This window comes from Moschus berezovskii, chromosome 2 (genome assembly GCF_049115385.1).
Source record: "Moschus berezovskii isolate FMDL1 chromosome 2, NW_MosBer_1.0, whole genome shotgun sequence".
Taxonomy (NCBI): Eukaryota; Metazoa; Chordata; class Mammalia; order Artiodactyla; family Moschidae; genus Moschus; species Moschus berezovskii.
In genome coordinates, this window is record NC_142461.1 from 7,839,297 (window position 1) to 7,850,761 (window position 11,465).

Below are 11,465 nucleotides of genomic sequence, written 5' to 3' on the forward strand. Positions count from 1 at the left end.
AGGCACTCACCAGAGCCTGACCACGACCTTGGACTGCTAACCTCCAGAAGTGAGAAACAGTTGATAAGCTATCCAGTTTATGTTGTTGATAAGCTACCCAGTTTATGGTGTTTCGAAACTGCAGCCCAAGCTGATTGAGACAGCACATCCTTATCAAGCTTTTCTCTCCGCTCTAAACCCACCCTCCCAGGAGAGGCTTTGGGGGTGCCGGGGCCGAAACAACCTTTCTGCTTTGCCAGTTGCTGCTCTCCATGAAGGAGACTGTGAGGCTGCAGGAGGAAGGAGGGACTTGCTCCTTCCTGTCTATCTCCTGTTCTGATATAGCCCAGTAACACCTCTGCATTCTAGCACAGCAGCAGCTTCACCTGGTTTTGCAGTTCTTTCCAACTCCTGCACAACCAGCTTCATAGTAACTCTGAGAGACATCAGCACCCTCTCCTTAGAGGTCTGGGGCCCAGGTCCACTGTATCATCCCATTATATATAGCTATTGTAACCGCTTTATTGACATATTCACATACTATACAAGTCACTCGTCTAAAGTGTACAATTCAATGATTCTTAGGATATCCATGGATGTGTGTGACCATCACCACCATTGCAAGTGTTAATAGGCAGCCATCTGTTGCCCTGGCTAAGCCATGAGAAAATCACCATGGGAAATGAGTAAAAGCAAAATATAGCAATGTAGCATAACCCAAATAAAAGTAAATTGTGTTGATTGTTGGGGTCGTCATACCCTGCTAAGCTAAGGAAAAACATAGTGTGGACCTTGGAACGCCAGGTCAGCACAAGTTCAGAACACGTGCACACACTAAGATGTTTTCCCAAGGCATATGCGAGTCTATGACCTCCAGCTAGGTGATAGCCTTGTACAAGAAAATAACAAAGATAGTTTAAAGTAATCAATAAAATGGGGAACGTGACCGGGGACACCAGAGACTGACTTCATCCGGGAAACAGGAGGCTGACTTCATCGTAGCATAGCAGATACTTTCTGCTTGCCAAGACACTAAGTAAAAGTGACGTAGCTCCAAGGAACAGAGCTCTTGATCCAAGAGGTCTTGAGTCCCCCGGTTCCATGTTTCAAACTTTAATTCTGTCTCTAGTTTCTTTTTCCCAAACTGTGCGTCGACCGCTTCCAATCCCTACCTGCTGCACTGGGTGCACCACACCGTTAACTCTAGAACATTTTCACCACCTGAAAGAGAAGCTCTGGAAAAGAAAATAACAGGTGTTGGTAAGGACGTGCAGACACCGGAAACCTGTGCGCTGCTAGTGGGAAGGTAAAATGATGTAGTCACTCTGGAAAACAGTCTGGCGCATTCTCAAAAAATTTTAAATAGAGTAACCATATGATCCAGAAATGCCACTTCTGGGTATATACAAAAAAGAACTGAGGCTTCCCTGATGGCTCAGTGGTAAAGAATCCACCTGGCAATGCAGGAAACACGGGCTCAATCCCTGATTTGAGAAGATCTCACATGTCACGGAGTATCTAAGCCTGTGAACCATTGAATCAGGCTCAATCCCTGATCTGAGAAGATCTCACATGTCACGGAGCATCTAAGCCTGTGAACCATAACTACTGAGCCTGTGTCCTAGAGCCTGGGAGCCACAACTACTGAACGCACACACGGCAACTACTGAAGCCCGCACAGCCTAGAGCCTGTGCTCTGCAGCAAGAGAAGCCACCACAAGGAGAAGCCTGCGCATAGAACTAGAGAGTAGCCCCTGCTCGCCACGACTAGAGGAAAGCCTGTGCAGCCAAAAGTAAATAAAGAAATGAATACTTTCTAAAAGGGAATGGAAAACAGAGACTCAGATATTTGAATATACATGCTTTCAGTAGCATTATTCATAATAGCCAAAAGAAGGAATCAACTCAGTGTCCATTGACAGGCGGGTAAACACAATAAGGTGTACAGATAAAACAGAATGCTATTCAGCCTTATAAGGAAAGAAATTCTGACATATGCTGCAAATGGATGAACCTTGAAAACGTTATACTAAGCGAAATAAGCCAAACACAAGAGGACAAATACGGTATGATTCCACTTACATAAAGCACTTAAAGTAGTCCAATTCATCGGCACGGAAAGCAGGGGATGGGAGTTGCCAGGAGCTGGGGTAGGGGGCAGTTAACTGGGTAGAGAGTTTCAGTTTGGAAGGATGAAAGATGTTCCAGAGATGGATGGTAGTGAGGTTGCACATCAGTGCAAATGTACTTAATGTCCCCAAACTGCATACTTTAAAATAGTTAAAATGGTATATTTTATGTTGTACGCATTTTACCACAATTTAAAAACACCTGTACCCTGTAGCTATCAACCCCCACATTCCCTATGCCCCCTAATCCCACCCTCCCAGCCACTAAACCACTAATCTATCTTATTTGTAGATTTCTCGGTTTGGGACTTTGGCGTGAATGGAATCATATAATATGTGGCCTAGCGTGACTGGCTTCTTTCACTCAGCATAATGTTTTCTCAGTTCATCGAAATCGTACCATGTATCCATGCTTCATCCCTTTTTACGGCTGAATATCTTCTTATCTTCTAAGTGTTCATAATTAAGTCTCTTCTTCTCTTGGTTTCCTTCATCCTAGGAATGGGAAGCTGCTTCCTTCAGTTGCTACCTCTGTGATGCCTTAGAAGTTTTTTGGTTTTTTTTTAAAACCCATTTAGGCTTCCCTGGTGACTCTTTCCTCAGGCAGTAAAGAATCTGCCTGCAATGCAGGAGATGTGGGTTTGATTTCTGGGTCGGGAAGATCCCCTGGAGAAGGAAATGGCAACCCACTCCAATATGCTTGCCTGGGAAATCCCATGGACAGAGGAGTCTGGCAGGCCACCGTCAATGGGGTCCCAAGAGTTGAACATGAATTAGCGACTAAAGAAGTTACTAGTTAATATCTTAATATTTAGGGTAACAATTACTTTATCTTAAATTCTTTCTGTTCAAATCACTGGTGTGATTTCTGTCTCCTGATCAAACCCTGATAGTCAAGCAAAATCAAAATAATTTGAATTCCTGGGCTATTCATGCAGCTGCTGACATGAATAATAATGTTCTGTTTTCTCCCTTTGCTCTGTGTCCCACCTCCTTTTCTGATGAGGGTCATTCAGTTCTTATTATCTTCCACCCATCTGCAGCTCAAATTAATCAGGAAATAATATCTCCTCCTAACAAATTCCAGGAATGCAACATTTAAAGAATGGCTCCTTCCAGCATGGAGTAGTTCTGCTTCTCCTGAACCAATCTGCAGTTAATTTTTCAGTCTTCGAGTCTGCAGGTAAATAGGACTGATTCTTTCTAACTTGAAGAATATAACTGGATGAAATCTTTCAGAGCATTCAGGCTTCAGAAGCCACTAATACACCTCATCTTACAAAAAGATTTCAAAGAAATATAGCAAACTGTTGAATAGTCTCTAGACCATGGGGTTGTAAGTGATTTTCATTTTCTTATTTACCCTTTTGCTTTCAAACTTCCCATAAAAGCAAAGTCTAGCTTTGATAATGAGAAATTTCTAAATATTAAAAATTGACCTCACTCATCCTCTAACCAGTGTTGAATACGGCGCTGGTGGGAAGTTGCCCTCCTCTAGTTGGCTCCTGGGTTGTGTTGTAACTCCTTCTTGGGGGAATGACTGATTTTTCCAGGGGGAGACAAATTAAGGTGTTACCAGGGAAGCAGGCTAATTTAAGGCTCTTCAGGAAAAGGTGCCATGTGCGAGGCAAAACCCATAGGAGATGTAGCGTGTGGCGCATCATGAATTTAAATACCCACTATACCCCGGAACTATGAGCCTGTGAGACAGAGACCAACTGGCAGGCACACTCCTATTTTCAGGCCTCCTGCTTTCTCAGTACTTACTCTCAGAAGCAGCTGTTTCCTCCCTCCCTTTCTCTCCTCCACATTTATTAGCACCTACCATACACAGAGCCCCGGTGGCTCAGACAGTAAAGAATCTGCTTGCAAAGCAGGAGACGTAAGAGACGAGGGTTCAATCCCTAAGTGAGGAAGGCCTCCTGGAGAAGGAAATGGCAACGCATTCCATTTTTCTTGCCTGGAGTATTCCATGGACAGAAGAGCCTGGAAGGGGTCCATGTGGTCCCAAGAGTCAGACACAACTTAGCAACTAATGCTTTCTCTTACTACTTACTCATCATATACTAGAACCAGATATTGTTATAGAAGCTGGGTATCTATCAGTGAACAGACTACTCCCTGCCCCCATAGAACTGATTCTAGTAATGTGTGCTTAGTTGCTCAGTTGTGTCTGACTTCTTGTGACCCTACGGACTATAGACGTCCAGGCTCCTCTGTCCATGGGATTCTCCAGGGAAAAATTCTGGAATGGATGGCCATTTCCTCCTCCAGGGAATCTTCCCAACCCAGGGATCGAAGCTGCATCTCCTGTGTCTCCTGCATTGCAGGCAGATTCTTCACCAACTGAACCATGGGGGAAGCCCCTTTAGTAATGAATTTAGGTCATTAAACCAGTAATGGCATAATTATTTTCTTAAATACAATTGTGACAGATGCCATGAAAAGTAGTATAAGGAACTGTGGGGTCATGCACAAGGTATATCAGCTGGGATTAAGTTCAGCTGCAACAGACAAACAGAGAAAGAATATTTCTCTCCCGGGTAAAGGCAGTCTGGATATAGGTAACCCAGGGCTGGTATGACAGCTCCAGGTCACAAGGGATCCAGGATCCTCATGTTTTGGATCCACCATCCCAGAATGTGGCTTCCATCTTCAAGGTTACTTCCCAGTCCAAAATGACTGCTGGAGCCCCAGCTATCAAATTCATATTGCAGGCTAGAAGAAAGTGCACAGAGTACTTCTCCGACCTAAGTCAGTATCTCACTGGGAAAAATTCATGCTTAGCTGCAAAGGAGGCAACACCAGTCCATCCTACAGGAGATCAGTTCTGGGTATTCACTGGAAGAACGGATGTTGAAGCTGAAACTCTAATACTTTGGCCACCTTATGCGAAGAGCTGACTCATTTGAAAAGACCCTGATGCTGGGAGGGATTGGGGGCAGGAGGAGACGGGGATGACAGAGGATGAGATGGTTGGATGGCATCACCGACCCAATGGACATGGGTTTGGGTGGACTCCGGGAGTTGGTGATGGACAGGGAGGCCTGGCGTGCTGTGGTTCATGGGGTCGCAAAGAGTCAGACACGACTGAGCGACTGAACTGAACTGAATGTTTAGTGAGTGACTGTAATGTGTCTGGCACTTTATAAAACAAGCCTGCGAACTTCCGTGGTGGTCCACTGGTTGGAAGTCCGCCTGCCAATGCAGGGGACACGGGTTTGATCCCTGGTCCGGGAAGATCTCACAGGCCATGAGGCAACTAAGCTGGTCCACCACAGCTGTCGAGCCTGTGGGTCCTAGAGCCCGCGCTCTGTGAGAAGAGCAACCACTGCAGTGAGAAGCCTAGGTACCTCAACCAGCGAGTCCCCTTCTACCCCTCGCCACAACTAGGGAAAGTCCAAGCACAGCAACGAAGACCCAGCACAGCCAAAAAGAAATTGATTTTAAAAAACAACCCTGCGATGCAGATACCATCACTGTCATTCAACAGATCGGAAAAGTGAGGTTCAGTGGGTTTTAAAAAGCTGCTCGAAGGTCATGCCACCAGTGATGGTGGAGCTGACTTCCTGAAGTCCACCAGCTTCAGAAATACAGATCTTTGCACTGTATATTGCTGCCTTCCCACCACAACTGAAAAACGGAGAAGAAAGTTCCTCATACTTGTCACTGGCTGTATTTAAAGAAAGGCTGCCTTTTTTTTTTCTATTTAAAATGCATAGATGCTTTGCAGTCACTGTAAAGAACTGAGGCAGATCTGTATAAAAGCAGGAACTTCATTTGTTTTGTTCACTGCTATCTTCTCAGTGCCTAGAACGGTGCCTGGCAAATAGTAGAAATCCAGTAAATATGAATGTTACCAGAATGTTCTTCTGTATCCCTTCCCGATCAATCACTAGGCTTCAGACCACCAACCATCCTGATGCTGATCACCATAGTTTGGCTTTCTATTTAAGTTCATATAATACATATTGTACATCTATAACTCTTTGATGTCTGCCTTCTTTTGGCCCAGCAATTGTTTTGAGATTTATTTATGTTGTTACATGTATCCGTAGTTTATACTTTTTATGGCTGCATAGTATTCCATTGTTTGAATACACCATAGCTTGTTTATCCATTCTTCTTTTCATGGACATTTAGAATATTTCAAGTTTGGGGGTATTATGAATAAAGATGGTAAGAAAATTGTTATACAAAGCCCCCACTTTGGGGGAACATTTGCTAATATTTTTGTTGAATATATACCCAGAAGTGGAATTTCTGTATCACAGGGTAGGTGTACATTTAGCTTGAAAAACTGGCAAAGTTTCCAAAAATTGGTTGTCTCCTTTTACATTCCACCAGCAACACTAGAGTATGGGATGGGGATCTTTTACCATTTCCATTAATTCAAGAGCACAAACCAATAAGAACTTTTTAAAGTTATGAGTTTTCAGCCTGCTTAAATAAGAATAACCAAATCTGAAATAAAATGATCAATCTGGAAATTCTCCTCCAAGGCAAGAGAAGAGATACTCAGGATCTGACTGGTTCTGTTTGAATTTTTCAGGACAGAAAAATGCTTATCAACCTTGGCCCAGGTTTCAATGGATTGATTCACAAGGGATCGATTTCTCTCTTGTGTTTTTCTCTGCCTGTAACTCAAACCTCACAGTGATGCAGAGGAGAGGGAGTGACTGTTAGAAATGTAAAACCACGTGAAGTTCATTCATAACAAGCACTTATCACACATTGGGAGCACAATGGCAAGAGGAGAGATGGGGAAGATTCCATCCTTGCTCTCAAGTTACCCACAACCTAGCTGATGTCTCCAAGATGGCACCTCTTCCCCTGCTCACCATGCAAAGACTGAGGTTGCTTTGGATTCTGCTCTTTGCCCTTTTCGTGTTTTTTCCCACCTGCTCCTCCTGGGTCATCTCACGTGAGTCAATAATTTCAACTACCCAGCACACCTCCTTCCAAAATCACTGTGCTTCATCTGAGCCCACTCCTAGGCTCCAGACCTGTGTCTTCTAGCTGCTTCCATCTCTATTGCTCATAACTTGCATTAATTCATCAGGAAATTTTGTTAACTTTGCCTTTAAATATCACCAGGAACATACTATTTTTTACCACTTCCTTGTCCAAGCCGCTGTCATTTCTGGTCTGCCTCATTGTAATAAGATTACCAAACCAGTATTGCCATCTTATCACTGTTGCCTGATCTTTACTCATTTCCCTTTCTTTGGGTAATAAAAACTTGAATTGTCTTTGGTGAGTGTAACCGTCAAAGTTCCAGCAGAAGGTTAATCTGAGCTGAGTTTGGTAAAGGGTGTGTACAAATGTGTGGGCAGGGTTAAGGGAAACAGGAAGAAATGATGGGATGAAACCCCAAGACTGCCAGCAGAAGGGAGCTATTAACACCACCACTTCTAGGAAAAGAGAAGGGAGACTCTACCAGAACCAGGAACGGGAGCTGTGTGAAGAGCGGCACACGGCAGAAGACTCCGTAGAGGTACGTAGCCAACCTGCAATGACTCAGAAGGGCAGTGCCCGTGGAATAATACTCTTTACTCCTCAACTCTCTGAGTTCTTCCAATGTCTTTTACAGATAAATCCAACGATAAGCCAGAGTATAAGGGACCCATTGAAGCAGTGTATGCAGGTCACCTCCAGAGACACAAATTAGGAAGGAAAAAAGTAGAGTAGATAAAGGGACCAGAAAAAAAATGTTGGTCACAGAGAAAGTCCCCTTTCCCCAGTTCTCAGAGATTTAAGAGCTGCTGATCACACCTTAAGGGCTTCCCAGAGGCTCAGTGGTAAAGAATCCACCTGCCAATGCAGGAGACATGAGCTCCATCGTGGGTCAGGAAGATTCCCTGGAGGAGGAAATGGTTACCCACTCCAGTATTCTTGCTTGGAGAATCCCATGGACAGAGGAGCCTGGTGGGCTACAGTTCATAGGGTCACAAAGAGTCAGACAGGACTGAGTGACTGAGCACGCACGCATGCACACACGACCACATCTTAACTCTAGAGGTTAGCACATGACCCAGGTCTGGGCCTTCAGAGTAATCGATCCCCCTTCTGAAGAGAGTGGCTTAATGATGCACAAGAAACCCAAGTTAGATCAACAAAATGCAGTTCTGGGACTTTCATTGATAGCATGGAGGAAAGAAACCTCTCTGCCGGTAAGGATATGATTTGAAGTTGTTAGCAGTCATTCTGCCATCTCCTGAGGAAAGAGAGCCTGAGAATGAAGTCAACACAAAGGAAAACAGAGTTAAGAAATGGAGATCAAATTCTGATGTCATACTTTTAAGCCCCTAGACCCAGCCATGCCTGAAGCCCACATTTCTCAGTTACATGAGTTAATGAATTCCATTTATTGTTTAATCCAATTTGAGTGGCTTATTACATGCAAAAAAAACTTTTGAATAATATTTAATACTTATCCCAGAGACCAATGCAAAGATATACCTTAATATCTCTAAATATGCCACTATTTCTAGGGAATGTCCTTTTCCATATTCTCCACCTGGAAAACTCCTCCTCAGATAACTTCTTAATGCAAAGCCTTTCCTCAGTTTTCCAGGCAGAATTGCTCTCGTTTTCCTCTGCATTGTCAGCACTTTGCAAATGTCTCTATTAGTGTATATATAAAACTGTGTTGCGATTAGTTGTTTGCTTATCTGTCTCCCCTACCTGTGAACTCCTGAAGTGTAGATCTGTATAAGCCTAGTACCCAGCACAAGGCCTAATATCTCAGGGAAACCCTGAGTTGAACAAGGCTAAATCAGTCTTTTTGAGCTTTGACTAGACGGACTAACAGGTCCGTCTAGTCAAGGCTATGGTTTTCCCAGTAGTCATGTATAGACCTGACAGTTGGACCATAAAGAAGGCTGAGTGCTGAAGAACTGATGCCTTCAAACTGTGGTGCTCGGGAAGACTCTTGAGAGTACCTTGGACATCAAGGAGATCAAACCAGTCAATCCTAAAGGAAATCAACCCTGAATATTCATTGGAAGGACTGATGCTGAAGCTGAAGTTCCAATACTCTGGCCACCTGATGCGAAGAACTGACTGGAAAAGACCCTGATGCTGGGAAAGATCGAAGGCAGGCAGAGAAGGGGACGACAGAGGATGAGATGGTTGGATGGCATCACCGACTCAATGGACGTGAGTTTGAGCAAGCTCTGGGAGCTGGTGAAGGACATGGAAGCTTGGCTTGCTATAGTCTGTGGGGTCCCAAAGAGTTGGACACGACTTAGTGACTGAACAACAACAAACCAGTCTTTTTACTTTAGGATCTCTCAGAGCCATTTCTGTGTTAAGATGCATTAATGGATCCCCATGCAGGGGTACAGAATGCAGCAGTTTCCAAATTCATTTTAAACTAAAAACCCAATTTTTGCTGAAGTTGCTGTATTCGAGAAATTTAGAGAAGAAAAACTGCAGTTCTTAGGGGGACTGTAACCGATGAAGTGGCTCTCAGTAGATGTTTTTTAAGTGTATGAAAGTGAGAACTTGGTAGGGGGTAGACGGCAGCAGGGCTGGAAGCAGCAGAAACATCAGAAGCAATGAACAGGAAGCCAAAGGGATGATCCCCCGGACATATCTCTGTGAGGATGCCAGGTCAATCGTTAGGAGCGACTGGGACCATCATGCAACCCTGTTTCCTTAGTTTAAATCAAACAGAGATTACATATATTCTACACACATTATTCTTTTTAATTTTTATTTTGTTTTCATTGGAATATGGTTGCCTCACACTGCTGTGTCAGCCTCTGCTGCACGGCAAAGTGAGTCAGCCATAACTGTTCACATGTCCCCTCTTCTTTGGATCTCCTTCCCAGTTTAGGTCACCACAGAGCACCTAGAAGAGTTCCCTGTGCTACGCAGTAGGTTCTCATTCAGTTCAGCTCAGTCGCTCAGTCGTGTCTGACTCTGAGACCCCGTGGACTGCAGCACGCCAGGCCTCCCTGTCCATCACCAACTCCCGGAGTTCACTCAAACTCATGTCCATCGAGTCAGTGATGCCATCCAACCATCTCATCCTCTGTCGTCCCCTTCTCCTCCTGCCTTCAATCTTTCCCAGCTTCAGGGTCTTTCCCAATGAGTCGGCTCTTTCCATCAGATGGTCAGCGTATTAGAGCTTCAGCTTCACAGCCCTTCCAGTGAATATTCAGGGTTGATTTCCTTTAGGATTAACAGGTTTGATCTCCTTGCAGTTCAAGGGCAAGAGTATATATATGTTAATACACGATAGTTCTTTTTCTCTTTTTGATTTAGTTCATTCTGTATGAGTCTCTAGGTCCATGTATTCTACACACCTTAAACCTTCTTCCTGTCCCCTGAACCCAGAGGCTAAGTGCCTAACAGCAGGGCTTCCTTGATTTTGACCCTCAATTTGCTTCACTTTGCCTCAGAGGCGGCTATGTGTGAGAGATCAGAAACTGGTTTTCTTCTAATTTCACATCCTTCAGACAAATTCCCTTCCCGTTCTGTGCCACTGTTTACCTCTCTGTGAACCAACAGAAGGAGACACAGGCTCCCTGCCAGGCTTGGCTCAGATGCCTGGGGGGAAAATTTTTTTTAATAAACTGCCAAAGGAAACCTCAGTCCTAAGACTGTAACTTCGGACAATTTATTGAACAGCTTAGGCCTTTGGTCTTTATATTTGTAAAATAAACATAATTATGCCCCACTGTTTCCGGATAATTCAGGGAGAATCAAGAAAGACTGATGCATGAAGTGTTTTGCAAACAAGAAATAAAATATTAGAAATGTAAATATTATTAGTATTGTACATACGATGGAGAGAAGGGAGGGGAGAGTGGAGAGGAAAGGGGGTGAGAAAGCGCCAGAATTCCACCTTGGCTCAGAGCCCAGAAGAAGGCACAGCACTCTGATGCAACCTATAGCTCAGCCACCCACCTAACTAGCTGCCTCTCCATGGGCAATGAAGCCCCTAGAAGCCTATCTCGTCTATAAAAGGAGTATGACAATGTTCGGTTCGCTGCTTGCGAGGTTACATGAGGTAAATCCTGCAAAGCACGCGGTGCAGTGTACATAGTAACTGGATCGCAGTAAATGTTCGTTAATATTCCTACTAATTATTCTTGCCATCGACATAATGGGGCCAAACAGGAAAAAAAAAGAGATAAGCTATTTTAGGTCACGATGCAAGACGCAAAGATCGCCTAAGGTCCAGCCGTCCGGGGAACCTTAACATCCCCGACCCAGCGTGACGGCGCGAGCCCCCAGGTTCTTCGCGGGAGAGAAAACCCAGGGATGCAAGCCAAGCGCGCGAGGCCGCGCCCCGCCTACAGGCCGCGCCCCGCCCACAGGCCGCGCCCCGCCCACACGGCCGCA